Source organism: Rhinopithecus bieti, unplaced genomic scaffold, assembly GCF_001698545.2.
Source record: "Rhinopithecus bieti isolate Rb0 unplaced genomic scaffold, ASM169854v2 scaffold_63305, whole genome shotgun sequence".
Taxonomy (NCBI): domain Eukaryota; kingdom Metazoa; phylum Chordata; class Mammalia; order Primates; family Cercopithecidae; genus Rhinopithecus; species Rhinopithecus bieti.
The window spans coordinates 170,995-186,920 of record NW_016823906.1 but is presented as its reverse complement, the minus strand read 5'-3'; the positions used below and the strand labels follow the sequence as shown (position 1 = coordinate 186,920).

Below are 15,926 nucleotides of genomic sequence, written 5' to 3'. Positions count from 1 at the left end.
TGGGAGACATGCTAGGTGGGTGTCTGCTGCCTGAAAAATCAAACGGCCAAGAGTTCACTTCTGGCCAGCTGCTCTCAAACACTTTGTAGGCCAAAGAGTGTGTGGCAATGCCGAGGGGGCGATGAGGGCAGAGACCCAGGCAGGGAGAGCTGGGGGTCCTGTCCCACGTGGCTGCTCCAGGGCTTGGGGTAAGGGGGCCTTGGCAGGAAAGCAAGGGGTGTCTGTCAGAGGCTAAGGGGCAGCGGAGGAACATGAGCCATCTGCAGAGACGGTGTCTCCTCTGTCAAAGGGAGCCCAAGGCAGTGGTCCTTGGGGACAGAGGGTGTGGGAGGCTGTCAAAAGCTGCTGTGTGAGCGAACAAGCCTTGAACCTCAGAGGGAACCACCTGAGACTGGCGCAGATGAGAAAGCTGCTCTGCGGCCCCTTTGCCTGCCTTCCCTCTGATCTTGGTGGAGCCAGAGCTCACTGAGGCCGAGGAGGAGGAGGAGGGGCAGGAGAAGGAGGAGCAAGGTGGGGAGGCTGAGAAGCCTATAGGGCCTCCTGCCCCCTGAAAGCACCTGCAGCTGCAGGGTCCACTGGGGGAGGTGCCTGGAAGAGGCTCCAAGGATTACCCCAATGGGCTTTTTTTTTTTTTCGAGACGGAGTCTCGCTCTGTTGCCCAGGCTGGAGTGCAGTGGCATGATCTCGGCTCATTGCAGCCTCCGCCTCCCATGTTCAAGCGATTCTCCTGCCTCAGCCTCCCCAGTATCTGGGAATACAGGCGCCCGCCACCACGCCCAACTAATTTTCTTGTATTTTTAGTAGAAACAGGGTTTTGCCCTGTTGGCCAGGCTGGTTTCCAACTCCTGACCTCAGGTGATCTGCCCGCCTTGGCGTCCCAAAATGCTGGGATTACAGATGTGAACAACCACGCCCGGCCCCAATAGGCATTTTTTTAAACTGACTGAAATCGTGTTATTCATGATCGGGTAGGGACTGGAAACATCATGGACTTGCCCCAGTTCTCGTCCCAAGGTCCAGGAAGAACTAGCTCCAGAGGTCAGAGGGGAGAAAAGAGAGTTGTTTTTCTGACAGCAAAATTCTGAGACCTGCTGGTTCACTGTGGTGACTAAGTTACCTCCATGAAAATAAGTGTTGTGAGGATGTGGAGAAATTGAAACCCTTGTGCATGGCAGTTGGGGATGTTAAAATGGTGCAGCTGCTGTGGAGAACAGTCTGGCAGTTCCTCAGAAAATTAAACCTGGGATTACCACATGATCCAGCAATTCTGCTTCTGATTATAAACCCAAGAGAAGCTACAGAGGGTCTCGAGGAAATACTCGTACCCGCATGTTCATTTCAGCGTGATTTGCAATAGCCAAAAGGTGGGAGTGACCCAAGTGTCCACAGGCTGGTGAGTGGAGGAGCAAAATGAGGCATAGACAGACGGTGGAATGTTATTCAGCCTGAAAAGGGAAGGGAATCCTGACGTGCTGCAACACAGGATGCACCTTGAGGATATCACGCTGAGTGAAAGCATCCAGACATAGAGGACAAATTTTCTATGATTCCACTTCCATGAGGCACTGAGTCCTCAGATTCATAGAGACTGAGGAATGGTGGTTTCCAGTGGCTATGGGGAGTTTTTTTTTTTTTAATGGACACAGAGTTTCAGTTTGGGGAAGATGCAAAAGTCCTGGAAATGGATAGAGCTGAAGACTGCACACAGTGTGAATGTGCTTAATGCCACTGAGCGCTACACTTGAAAACAGTTAAAATGGTGAATTTATTTTATGTATTTTTACTACAAAAGAAATATGAAAAAAAAAATAGGTCTACAGAGAAGAGTAAGGTACTTGTTTGCCAGTGTTTGTTCCTTAGTTCCAGCTCTGATCCTGCTGGTCCCAGAAAGGCATCATCAGTTTTGAGAAAGCACTTTTCTCTTGGCCAGGGCTGTCACAGCATAAAGCTCGTCGCTCACAGTGAGACCTTGGCAGCGCGAGTTGAAGACGCATGGAAGGAAAGATCCGTGAAGATGAGATCAGAAGCCGAGGGCCCTGGGGCTGAGCATCTCTGGGAGGAGGGCCCCGCGGGCCTCCCTGAGGGAGAGGGAGAGAGGAGGGGCCTCGGGTCATGGTGTGAGCTTCTGAAGAGCTGGGATTTGTGGAGAAAAGTTCCGCTCTGTGGCCTGGATGCACCACGGGGGTAGGAGGAGCCCTCTCCACCCCAGGTCCTGAGGCATGAGGGGCCTGGAGGAAGGCAGCACCCGTGGAAAGGAGGGCCGCAGGGAAGCCGCCCTGGTCCTTTGGACAAACAGATTTGGGGTTCAGGAAGGGAGGAGGAGGACTGTGCTTTCCGGAGGGCCCAGAGGCAGGGTTTGGATGGATGGGTGGACAAAGGGGTGGCAGGACGGAGGGGTGGGGTGAGGGGCAGGGCAGCCAAGGAACGGGAGCGCGGAAATCTCGGAATGACAGGTGAGTGGGGCGTGAGGCCCCATGGATTCACACAGAAGGCATTAGGCTACGTGTTGAGATGCTTGCTTTTGGTGGCAAGCAGGCCTCAGGGCTAGGGCTGTGTGTGTGAGTGTGGGGCCTCACTGAGCCCAGGCATGGGAGTTCATGGACACTCCCTGTCTCCTTCCCGCTTCTCCTCCAGCAGGCAGGAGGAATGAGGCAGATGTGCAGAGACAGGCAGAGGGCAGGGAGGGCAGAGGGAGAGGAAGAGAGACAGACCACACCCTCCTGCAGCAGGTCTCAGGCCCCTAGCTCTCGCTTCTACACCTGCATCGCAGCAGAAGCCCGGGCTCCTCCCAGCGGGCAGAAGCAGTGTCTTCTCTTGGTGCTTGTCATTTGCAGGAGAAGCCAACTAATACACGTAAACCTGAAGTTTACTCTGTGCTCCCTACTGCCCCCAGAACAGAGCCCAAGCACCTCTGCCCTGCATTCAGGGTGACCCAGCTCCACCCTACCCATCGCACCCTCTCAGGCCTCCATGAACAGACCTGGTCAGGCAACGCATTTGTGCTTGTTAGTCAAGGCTGGTCTCCAACTCCTGACCTCAGGTGATCCGCCCGCCTCAGCCTCCCAAAGTGCTGGGATTATAGGTGTGAACCACTGCACTTGGCCCAGACTCTTTTATCTTCCCCACACTGAAACTGTCCCCATTCAACACTCACTCCCCATTCCCCTCCAGTCGGCCCCTGACAACCATCATTCTAACCGTTCTACTTTGTGTCTCTATACATTTTACCACTCAGTACCTCGCGTAAGTGGAATCAGACAGGATTTGTCCTTTGGTGACCAGCTTATTTCACTCAAGGTTCATCCACGTTGTAGCACACGTCAGGATTTCCTCCCTTTTTTTTTTTTTTTTTGATGGAGTCTTGCTCTGTCGTCCAGGCTGGAGTGTAGTGGCACAATCTCGGCTCACTGCAACCTCTGCCTCCCGGGATCAAGTGATTCTCCTGCCTCAGCCTCCTGAGTAGCTGGGATTACAGGCACCCGCCACCATGCCCGGCTAATTTTGTATTTTTAGTAGAGACAGGGTTTCACCATGTTGGCCAAGCTGGTCTCAAACTTCTGACCTCAAGTGATCTGCCCGCCTTGGCCTTCCAAGGTGCTGGGATTACAGGTGTAAGCCACCATGCCCAGCCTCCTTCCTTTTTTTTTTTCAGAGACAAGGTCTTGCTCTGTTGCCCACCACTGGAGTGCAGTGGTTCGATCATAGCTCACTGCAGCCTCAAATTCTTGGGCTCAAGCAACCCTGGTAGCGTGTGCCACTATGCCTGGCTAATTTTCTTTTTTGTAGAGATGGGGGTCTCACTATGTTGCCCAGGCTGGTCTTGTGCTCCCGGTCTTAAGTGATCCTCCACCTCAGTCTCTTGGGTCGCTGGGATGACAGGCATGAGCCACAGTGCCTGACCTTCCTTCCTTTTTAAGGGTGAGTAATATTCCATTGTATGTGAATTGTGTGGATGGTTTTGAATGACTCTGGGGGCTCTGTGGTTGTCTCAGTGATTATGGGTGGATAGACACAGCTGGAATGGAGCATGCTCCAGTTTGGGAGGCACTGGGGACTCACCCACTCTCCACCCATCACCAGGGGTCCCAAGGCCTGAAATGCCATCTTCTTGGGCTCTGTACTTCCTTCGTGTGCTCTGGGCCCTTTGCCCCATGGAGACCTCTCCCAAGGATGAGGGAGCAGAGCCAGCCCTTCCATATCTTCCAGCATCTCTGCCATGTAAACAGAAAACTAGACATTGGAGAGCTGGTGAGAGTTGAACGAATCATGAACCTAAGGGGAGAGAAATGGGACCTTTTTCCTTCCTTCCCTGGAACCTCCCTCACACACAGATGGGCTCCCCACCACTCTGTGCCAACCATGGGGCTCCAAGGGACTCCCTGATGGAGATGGAGGTACCTGCAAGGAAAGGGGTGGCGTTTCATTGCCCATTGGGATGTCTTCTCATACAAAAGACTAGCTGAGCCACCCTCTGTGTCATTGGAGCTGGTTGAGCAAGAAAAAAGAATGAGACAGAGATGGCTGGGCAGAGAGGGGCTGAGCGCGCCGCCTGCACACGCGTCTTGCATGGGGATGACACGTTCACTCCCTCTGGGCCAGCTACACCTCCAGAGGCTTGCTGGGTGGGCTGCCTTGCCAATGCCATGGCCAGGGACCTGCTGGCGAGGTGAGGGGCCCCATGGAAGGTAGTTGGCGGAGGGTGTGGGGGGCAGCAGGAATCTCTCTCCCTCTCCAGGAACCCAGTGGCGGGTAAGCACTGCAGAGGCTGCTGAGAGCCGCACCTCCCAGGAGCGCCAGTTAAGTCTGAAGTCCTTCGCTCTTGCCCATTTTTCTCCTACCAGCCGATATTCCAGAGGGAAAGCTAGACCCAGGGTGGGAGGGGTAGTGAGGCCTTGACCCCTTCCTCAGGGCCATAGGCCCAACCCTGGCTGGGCAGAAGCGCATTCACTAAGGTCTGCTTAAATTCTTCTGGACCTGGCGTTTTGATGTGGGACACCAGCCAGGAAGGGATGGGATCTGTTGGGGTGTCTCAGGGATGGAAAATAAAGGTTGGACAAGGGACGGTGGGAGGCAGTAATTGGGAAAGAAGTCATTTTGTATTCACACTTGGGCCAAATAATATTGTAAAACTGAAAGTACAGGAGGGCTCTGTACTTTTAGTTTTAAGTGGGGGGCAAAAACCTTGGGGCCCAGAGGTGGGGAGGGGAAGGGGTGTCCATCCCAAATGCCACAGCCAGGGCCTGGGGTGGCAGTGGAGCAGAGGTGAGTCTGAAGCTCATGTCCTGGCAAAGGAGGGCAGCCCAGAGTGGGAAACTGGGTACAGACATGCGCATGTGATGACGGGAGCAGAGACGGGAGGACCCATCAGCACAGTGGGAAGGTAGGAAGAACTCGCAGACAAGCCAGGGAAAGTGGAAGGAACAGCACTGGAGGCGAGAGGAAATAACCAGGGGAAGTAAACTGCTCCACACAGGGGGAAATGGAGAGGATAACCCCAAGTATTTCAGCCATTACACAAAGAGAGGCTGTCAGGATATTGTTTGAAAACAAGCCCTAGCTATGCACGATTGACGGGATACATGCGGAGCAGTAAGGTCGAGAAGGGCTGGGGACGGTCCGTGTGTGGACAGACAAGACACAAATGTGGTGCGCCAGCAGTGTGAGCCACAGACAGGCGGAGCTTCAGCTTAGAACACGTGATGATGAAAAGCAAAACTTATAAAGGAAAAAAGTCAGACCCGTATGGACTAAGCAAAATGTTGGTTAAATACACAAAGCCAAAGTTACTAGAATTGTAAGGAGAGCTTGATCCAAATACAGTTACAGTGGGAGATTTCAATACACAGCTCTCAAGCCAATCAATAAAAAGGAATGATATCAAAGAATAACCAATACATTTGATTTAATAGGTGGAGATTTTTTTTTTCCATGTGTGTAAAGTATAGTTGTTAAAACAACAGAAACAGAGTAAAGAGGCTGTGGCCCCTGGGGGGCAGTGCCGGAGCAGGGCCCTGCATACTTAGACCTGGAGAGAAAGGGCTCTATGCTCCAGCAGGTCTAGGATTGGCAGGCAGGGAGGTGGGTTCTCATGTGTTGGCCCTCATCGCAAAGAATGGAGATCTAGTGGGGCTGATGGTGGGCTGGAGAAAGCCTGATCAAGATGCAACTGTGGCCTCAGTCCCCTCCTCCAAGTCCCCCACCTCTGACTGCAGGTAATCTGCAAAGAGAGCCCCGGCTCAGCACAAGACATGCCCCAGGTCGCCCGAGGCGGTCAAAGCACATGGCCAGGTCGTCGTCACCCAGCCCATTGCGCATGATATGGTGCTCCAGCAGGAGGGCCAGGCAGAGGAATAGCATAAATGGGTTCCCCTGCCAGACTCCTGGGGTAGGGGCAGCCCCATTGGTGTTGTGGGTGGCAGGGACTTTCCAGGGTCTTTCTGGGAGCCTACCTCTCGCATCAAGAGGGAGCCTACAGCCTTGTTACCAGGGCAGACACCTCGTGGTTGGATGGTGGAGATGAGGAAGATGGGGAATCAGGGTGGGAAAAGGAGGAGAGCAGTGGGTGTGGGAAGTTTGGCAAAGGCTTGGAGAGGGACTTGGAGCTAATAAGGGTGGTTGGGTGGGGCAGCTAGACCAGAGGGTCCCTCCTGAAGCCCATGTTATCCCTCCTGAAGCCCATGTTATCCCTGAGTTGCTGGAGGCCATCCAGGATGGCTTGTCTCAGGTGACACCCCCTGCTGGCTGTGGCCAGGTGGTCAATGGCATCTTCAAAGGTACTACCTCCTCCACTGGCAGGCCTCAGCATGTGCCTGTCGCACGGGCTGCCCCCTGTGGCCACCAAAACCAGTGTCTGCCACTTGGCTGCGGGACCCAACCTGTTCTCCCTCATGTTCAGGAGGATCAGGGGGCAGCGAACTTCAGGTGACCTCACGCATGCAGAGGGCATCTTCGAAGGCGAACTCTCGCTTGAGCTCCAGCAGCAAATTCAGAAGAAAAGGAAAGACTTTCGTTCCTTCTGTGTTATAATAGGAAAACAAAAATAAAGGGACCTATATAGTTTAAGCACCAAAAGAAACTAGGAATTGATTAAAACAGAAATCAATGAGCTAGGAAACCAACACGCATCCCATTCATACTTTATTAGAATGGATGAGCGACCCCACGCATCTACGCATGCGCAATGGGCTGGACGACAACGAGGTCTCTGCAAGCGCTGATGAAACAGACCTGAGCACATCGTGACTTGCAGTTTCCCTGGTAAGGGGGATGGGGGCAGCAGACACATTCAAGACTAGAAATGAGAACAGAATTTGGAGAAAACTGTATTCCACACTCTGGCAATATGTTTGCAAACCTGGGGGGATGGACTCCCCAGGATATGAGTCTCCTCAAGGGGACGCTGGGTCAGATTCTCGGGTGAAACCTGGTTCGATCACTCACTAGCTGTGTGACCTTATGCAAATCATTTAACCCCTGTGTGCTTCAGTTCATCATCTATCAGATGGAAATAATGATAGTTCCTGCCTCTTGGGTACTTGTGAGAACTAAAGGAGTTCATAAGTGCTCAGACCTGGCACACAACAAAGGGTCAGGAAGGGGTGGAGTTGTTATTAAATGGTATCGGCACACAGGCTGTGCATCTGCAAGAAAATACAATGTGCGGGCTGGGTATGGTGGCTCACACCTGTAATCCCAGCACTTTGGGAGGTCGAGGCATGTAGATCACGAGGTCAGGAGTTCAAGACTAGCTTGGCCAAGATTGTGAAACCCCATCTCTACTAAAAATACAAAAATTGGCTGTGCATGGTGATGGGTGCCTGTAATCCCAGATACTCAGGAGGCTGAGGCAGGGAATTGCTTGAACCTGGGAGGCAGAGGTTGCAGAGCAAGACTCCCTCTCAAAAAATATATATATAAAAAAAGAAAATCAATGTGCATTTTTATTTGCATTTGTAAAATCAACTCTTGATGGATTCAAAGTAAATAATAAAACAACAAAAATCTTAACAGAAGCCGGGCGCGGTGGCTCAAGCCTGTAATCCCAGCACTTTGGGAGGCTGAGACGGGCGGATCACGAGGTCAGGAGATCGAGACCATCCTGGCTAACACCGTGAAACCCCGTCTCTACTAAAAAAAATACAAAAAACTAGCCGGGCGAGGTGGCGGGCGCCTGTAGTCCCAGCTACTCTGGAGGCTGAGGCAGGAGAATGGCATAAACCCGGGAGGCGGAGCTTGCAGTGAGCTGAAATCCGGCCACTGCACTCCAGCCCGGGCGACAGAGCAAGACTCCGTCTCAAAAAAAAAAAAAAAAAAAAAGTTAACAGAAAATTAGGAATTAATCCTGGGGCAAGGAAACCCTCCTAATCTAAACTAAACAAGAGAGTTCCATTTAGCTTTATAAAAAACTTTTATATAACAAAAGATACCATAAATAAAGTCTGTGGACAAAGCAAAGAGCTCCTAGATACTGACAAGGAAAACACAAACGCCTTCCAAGAAATGGGCAAATGCCAATGGCCATTGCATGGTGAGGAATGCCACCAGACGGCAGGGAAACTGCAGAGTCCTGCACACCGCCAGGCCAGCTGGAACTACAACAGCCCCTTAGGGCCACCTTGGTGGACAGTCACCAGCAACACCTGTGAAGACTGACAAAGCCAGCATCCCCGGGATCTAACACACAGAAATACACACGCCAGGACATGCAAAGTGGCCCATGGAGCATTGATCCAAAGTGGAAGGCAAAGTGGTCTTCCATCCACAGGCAACACTGTGGTTACTTGCACATTCAACATGCTTGCCACTGCTTTCCCACGGCCACCAGGAGGAACGGACTCCAGCTCCCGGTCGCCCTGGAGGGAGTGGGGTCAGAAGATGCAGAAGAGGGTGCATGATGAGGCTCTGCTTTTAAAATGCTGACAGCTCCCAATGTGTCTGTACATTTTTGTGTGTGTTAAATAAGCACTGAGAAAAACTTAGGGAAAATATTGTGGATTACTGATGAGACACTCACATTGAGAAAGGGGCAAACCAAGTACACACAAAAGAAAATGAGCTAAACAATGTGTATTATGTTTGTAAAATTACATTTGTGTGATTATTGTGAAGACATGAAACTTAAATTTTGTTTGCATTTTTCGAGTAAACATTATATTTCCTGTGTGATGAGGGTGCATTCAATGTCTGTTGAGATGCAGGATGGGGCTTCCCAGGCCCCAAGAGACTGGCAGTACCAACCCAAGCGTGCCCTGGCATGTCCTCCTGGAGTGCCCCTCCTGTGTCCCTTTCAGGACAGCCGGGGCATGGGCTGGTCTGCAGAGGCTCTGCAGCTGGGGCTGCAGCCAGGCGGTGACTCAGGCAGGTTCCGCCTGGGCTGGGAGGTCCGGGCATTCCTGCTGTGAGGCTGCCTGTGCCTAACTCACCATGACTTGCACTTTGCTGCCATCTTGCCTGGCAGGCTGACTTAGCCAGGATGGCCCTAGTGCCCACTTCCCCCCCAGCCAGCACTCATGCCTTCTGCCCCACTAAGATGCCCTCGGCAGAGGCTTCCTGGGAGCCAGGGCCTGGGCCTGGGAGCCACAGCTTCCTGGGAGCAGGAAAGTCCAAGGGAGATGGGGTGAGGACTGGGGGCCTCTGCCGCATCTTAGGGGAGGCTCCCCATTGCTCGCACTCACCTCCCGAGGCTGCAAACCTGCAGCTTCTCTGACCCAAGGCACTATGACTAGCGGCAGATAAAGAGATGAAGAAGCCCCAGAAGTCCTTTCTTACAAGTCCCCAGGAGGTGCGGACACAGTGGGGGAAAGTGTCCCGGACACAGCCAGTTCTGCTGACTTCGTGCCTTTCCAAAGAGGGGCTCTGTAACAGTAGTTGACTGACTGCCCTTGGCTGGGCACAGTGACTGGATTACAGCTCTCTGTGGCCTTCAACTCCTGGGCTCAAGAGATCCTCCCACCTCAACTTTCCCGAGTAGCTGGGACTACAGGTGTGCGCCACCGTGCCCAGAGGAGTTTTACATTTTTTGTAGAGATAGGGTCTTGCTTGGTCACCCAAGCTGGTCTCGAACTCCTGAACTCAGGTGATCTGCCCGCCTCGTCCTCCCAAAGTGCTGGGATTACAGGTGTGAGCCACCATGCCTGGCTGAACACTAAGTCATATTCCTTCTATCTAAGTATATATTTGTACCCATTAAGCAAGCTCTCTTCATTCCCCCACCTCCCCACCCTTCCCAGCCCTGGTAACTACCAATCTATTCTCTATCTTCATGAGATCCACTTGTTTGGCTCACACACGTGAGGGAGAACACGTGGTATTTGTCTTCCTGAGGCATAACACTTTTAACCAATGGGGAGATCCCTGAGACCCGCTGCCTAATTTTCTCCTTTCTATTCCTTTTTTTTTTTTTTGAGACAGGGTCTTCCACTCTGTCCCCAAGGCTGGAGTGCACTGGCACGATTACAGCTCACTGAAGCCTTAACCTCCTGGGCTCAAGCAATTCTCCCACCTCAGCCTCACAAGTAACTGGGTGCATGCCACCATGCCCAGCTAATATTTTTTTTTTCTTTTTTTTTTTTTGAGATGGAGTCTCGCTCTGCCCTCATCCAGGTTGGAGTGCAGTGGCGGGATCTCGGCTCACAGCAACCTCCGCCTCCCAGGTTCAACTGATTCTCCTGCCTCAGCCTCCTGAGTAGCTGGGATTACAGGCATGCGCTACCATGGCCAGCTAATTTTTGTATTTTAGTAGAGATGGGGTTTTGCCATGTTGGCCAGGCTGGCCTCAAACTCCTGAGCTCAAGTGATCCACCCACCTTAGCCTCCCAAAGTGCCAGGATTGCAGGCGTGAGCCACAGCGCCCAGCCGCCCAGCTAATTTTTTATTTTTTGTAGAGATGGGTCTCTCTATGATGCCCAGGCTCCTTCTACTCATATAAAGGAAGTGGTTTCCCCTCCCAAAAACTATTTCTAATCTAAACGTTCCTTGAAATTTAAGCAAACTCACTTTTCATTCATTCATTCATTCATTCAACCCTTTTTTTGTTAGCTTTGGGTGAATTTGCTGAAAATTGTCTTGCTAAATGATTGCTTTTCTGTCCGAGGGATGGTTTGGCATAGTGGACTGCTTCCATATCTTACGAGGTCTCCCTTGTGCCAGGATATGGTACTGAACAAAAACTGAGATCTCTGCCTTTGTGGACATTCCAGTCCATGGGGGGGACAAGGAGAGAAGAAAAACAATCAACACATAGTCACACAAGCAAAGATATGCTTGCAAGTTGTGACAGGTTCCTGGAAGCAAGGAAGGTTTTATTTGGGGGGTGGGAGAGGTCAGGGAAGCTGAGATCTGAACATGGGTAAGAGTCTGGTGCAGAGTGGAAGATAAAGTGTCCCAAGGAGCAAGAACAGCATGTGCAAAGGCCCTGTGGTAGGAAATTGCCTGGTTCAGTCAAGGAATGCCAGTGGACTGCAGTGCAGTGAGAATGGTGGGAAGTGGTGCAAAGTGAGGCCGGTGAGGCAACCAGGAGCCAGGTCCCTCAGGGGCTCACAGGCAGTGGGAGGAAGCTTCCCGACAGCAAGGGGGCGCCACCCAAGGATGTGAATCAGGGGAGAGACATGCTCAGGTCCTCATCGTCCGCACGTCTCTCTGGCAGCCACTTGGAGAGGGCAGCTGAGCCTGGACTCAAGGAGAGTAGGCAGAGGGCAAAAACAGTGGCCTGGGAGAGAGAGAGAGAGAGTGACAGCCCAGGCAAGGATGAGGCATCGAGGATGGAGTATTAGGACTTGCAAAGATTAAATCATGCTTGCAATCCTAGCACTTTGGGAGGCTGAGGCGGAAAGATCAACTGAGCCCAGGAGTTTGAGACCAGCCTGGGCAACATAAAGAGACCTATCTCTACAAAAAATTTTAAAATTAGCCAGGCATGGATCGCTTGAGCACCGGAATTCAAAGCCTCAGTGAGCCATGATGGCACCTCTGCACTCTAGCCTGGGCAACAGAGCAACACCCTGTCTCAAAAAAAAAAAAAAAAAAAAAATCCGAAAAGCAAGTATCTGTAAGTTTCTATCACAACCCACACTTTTGCCACTACTGAAACTATAACCAAAACCCAAACACGCAAACAAGGATTTTGTTCTTTGTAGATCTGAACTGCTTCTAGGCTCCTTGCTCTGACGCTTCCACCGCTACTACTGCCACTTTCGACGACACGCATGCCACCTAAACTTTCCAGGATGCCCTCGGCCCGCCAGGCACTGTTCTGGTCACTTGGTGTACTCACTGCTGCATTGCTGGCTTTTGCTAGTTGATTCCATGGTTCTCCTAGGGGAGGGCCGCTGCCATGATGAGCCAGCTCCGAATGGCCTTCGGCCTTGCATTCTGCCCTCTACTCAGGATCCAAATTCCCAGGGGAGTTGGGGAGGCCTTGTGGGGAGCCCACCCCAACCCATGGCTGGCCTGGAGCAGGCACCTGACTGGCCATCTCACCAAGTAGGAAGGGGTTGCCTGCAAAGAATCAGCTGCTGCCACCAGAAAAGGGGAGAGGCTGGCACTGGCCTGGGCCCTGCCTGTTCTTCCCCCTCTCAGGAGGCACCCCACTTTGCACCTACCACCCAGTCCAGGCCCCCCCACCAGGTGTGAGGTCCTGCAGATGCTTCCTTCTGCTGTTTCTGGAATGTTTCTCATTCTTATTGGGGGTCTCGTCATTTCCTGCCTGCATTGCTGGAAGCTGCGGCTTTAGGGCTAGACCTGTCTCACACTGTGCCGTGTCCAGGGGTTCTCTAAACCAAAATAACAGACATTTGTCTGTCTGATAAGCTCCTCAGTGCCCCGCATCCCCACAGCCGGCCTGGACTACAGGCCTCTGTGAGCCTCCACCCCAGGAGTGTCATTCACTTCCACACCTCCTGCTGGCAACAGTGGACACGTCGCACCTTCTCATGACATAGTGTTCCATGCCTCTGTGCCTTTCTTCTGCTCTTCCAGCCCCCTTGCTCTTCCTTGCTCAAATGCTTCTCACTCAGCTCAGATGATGACCCCTCCCACGGACTCTCACCCCAGCCCCTCTAGCATCCTCTGACTACCTGGTCATTGCAGTGTTCACATGATTTTGAAATTTCCTGTTTATTCTGTCAGTCAATAAATATTTATTGAGCATCTACTATAGATGCTGTATGGAGATCACAGCAGTGAATGAACCAAATTCTAGCAGCCAGGAGTTAAGGGACAGGTAGCAAACAAGATATAAATGCTCCAGAGAAAAAATAACGGAGGAAGAGGACAGCATTGCGCTATTTTCCACAGCACATTGGAGGAGAGCTGCGTGGGTGGATGGAGGGGAAAGGGGCTCCAGGTGGAGGGAAGCAGGAGGGCCAGAGCACATCCTCAGGACTCGTAGGCCATGACGGGGACCTTGTGTTTGCCTCGAATGAAATGGGAAGCAGGGACCCCATGCTGGTAAGCAGCCTGTGGACAGGTGAGGGTGGCGGGAAGTGCCTGGTGAGAGTCTGTTCCACACCTGCCTCTTCCTCACAGCGTGGTGCAGAGCAGGAGCCCAGCAAACATTGATCAGAGGGCATGGGAAGGGCTTCTCCAGACTCCTTCCTTCCCAAGCGTCTCTGGTTTTCGGTGACCACACAGAGTTCTCACCCTCCTTGGCCCTCTTCTCAGCTATTCAATGAGAAGGCAGATTTATGGATTGGAGACGCCCATCAAAAGCCCCCAGCCTGTGGTTCCCCAGGGCTAGGGTCTCTGCCTCAATGGGGCCCTGTGCACACTGGGGGATGTGAAGGGCCCGGGGCAGCGCTGGCTGGGAGGGGACCATGCTCTCACTGTGGCTCGTGGCTGACCCCTGCCGATCTTATGTAACCAGAGAACTCAGAGAATCGCATCTGGCCAAGGTGGCAAGTCTGGAAAGCTGGAAGAGCTCCACGCCAGGCTGAATCAATCAGCAGCCCCCATGCCCAGGGCAAACACAGACTGTTTTGAAGATTGGATGTGTGCCCCGCCCAAGCCTTCAGAAACATTCTGGCATTTCAGAAGCAAACAAAAGCAGACAGCCCGGGGCCTAATCCCCAAAACCAGGGCTGTAGGGAGCAGAGGTCCAGAGGATGCCACACCCCACATTTGAATATTTTTTTTTTCTTGTCACGCAAACTTCCTGGGCAGGAACTCCAAGGGCTCAGTGGGCAGGAAGGAGGGTCCTTAAATACGTCCCCTCTTGGCTGTTGCTGTTCCAGGAGCCCGGGTTACCAGGAGAGGCTGTGTCAAAGGTAACCCTCTTCCCTGCTTACCTTATTTTTTCTCTTGTCTAGGTGGAGCCCGCCCTCAGAGCGGGGGCCCTAAGTGTTAAGAGTCCTACATCATCTCCCAGGGGGCTGGTCCCTGCCTCCGGGACCATCATCTCTGGATCATCCTCCTGGACCTCTGGCAGCTTTGCCATCCCCCAAACCTGGAGGCGGAGGTCCCAGGAATCCGCGGAGCAGAGACACTAAGGTGGCCGTGGGGTGAGAGGCCTTGATGGGCCGTCAGACTCCATCACTGGAGGGAAGGCAGCAGGGCCAAGTGGTAAAGGCATGAGCTGCCAACAGAGATGGATGTGGGTTCAAGCCCTGACATGCCATTTACTACCTATGAGACCAGACAGAGCACTGACCGTTTCTCAGTCTCCCTTTCCTCATCTGTAAAACGCACTCATAATTGTTCCTTCTTCATAGGCGTCACTATAGAGCTTTTCTGAGGACAGAAGGCAGTGAGGAAGGGAGGGGGTGCCACTGGGGGGCAAAGTCAACACCAGCACAGGCGAGAGGAGCGGGGTGCAGGAACGTGGGGTGTGAGGCGACGGGTTCTGGGGAGGCCCCCAGTGCATGCAGCAGCAGCTCCCTTTCGGGTGCAGCTGCAACGTGATGGTCTCCACTCATCTCTCTGAAGTGGCATCTTTGTTAACCTGTCTCTCGGGGAAGGCCTGGGAAGGCCGTCCTGCCCAGAGACCACCGTTCCGAGTGGCGATGCTGGGGTGCAAGACCAGTCCCGTCCCACGCTCACCAGGCTTTTCCCACCTGGGCGGCCTGCCTTGGTGGCTGGTCCCTAAGGCTGCTGCCCTGCTTTTACCGTACAAGGCTCGGGAGAGAAGCAGGACCTTCCTGCAGGGCTGGGGTTGTGGTCAGCAGGAGGGGCCTGGCCCATGGAACTGAGAAGGTCCCAGAGAAGGGGCTTCCCCAGCCTCCTATCAGATCATAGGGAGGGGCCATGGAAGGGCCAGGCTTAGAGCACCCTCGAAGCCAGCAGGTCCCTCCTCCCTGTGCAGAAAGCCTGGGGCTAGCGGTCAGCCTATGAGGAGGGGAGGCAGAGAAAGGATCAGAAGCCACTCGCTGGAATGTAGGCAGGACCATGTATCTATATACAATATAATTATATATTACTTATGATATATAGGGTTTTTTTTAAAAAATGGAAATACCCTATTTCTGCTGATGTTAAAAGCTATGCCAGGTCTGCAAGTGGGCTGAGTATCTCTGGAAGGGGAGTCAGGAACTGGTAGCGGTGGCCCCTCTGTGGGGCAGCACCTGACAGCTGATGGAGCAGGGATGAGGGTGGTGGACATTTTTCTGTGTCCATTTGCTATATTTTACATTTTGTTTCATGAGCATGTATTGCCTATCTTAAAATGCACCAAAATTTAAAAACTACAAGCTCATTGCAAAAAGTCAAACATTGCGTAAGAGGAAAACAGATCATCAATAATTCCACCCCTAGCAGTTGTCCCATCACGTTGGGGGTTACCGTTCTAGTCCTTTCTTGCATGTTAGAACACACACACACGCGCGTGCACACACACACGCCTAGTACATCTGTTGTTCCCTAACCCCACCCCTTCCCTTCCCTCCCCTTCCCTTCCCTTCCCTTCCCTTCCTTTCCCTCCCCTCCCCTCCCCTCCC

General features: G+C 52.6%; 1 protein-coding gene and 1 pseudogene across 1 annotated transcript in view; one reads left to right on the top strand and one right to left on the bottom strand.

Annotated features, from left to right (window-relative positions):
- Positions 1 to 6,155: 6,155 nt before the first annotated feature.
- Positions 6,156 to 14,431, bottom strand: LOC108521939 (uncharacterized; annotated as a pseudogene).
- The window catches only part of ALDH3A1 (aldehyde dehydrogenase 3 family member A1), an 11,126-nt gene continuing 9,285 nt past the window's right edge, over positions 14,086 to 15,926 (top strand). The window contains exon 1 of the mRNA XM_017861974.1: positions 14,086 to 14,261. The gene's annotated coding sequence lies outside the window, so the exon portion shown is untranslated. The remainder of the gene's footprint in view (positions 14,262 to 15,926) is intronic.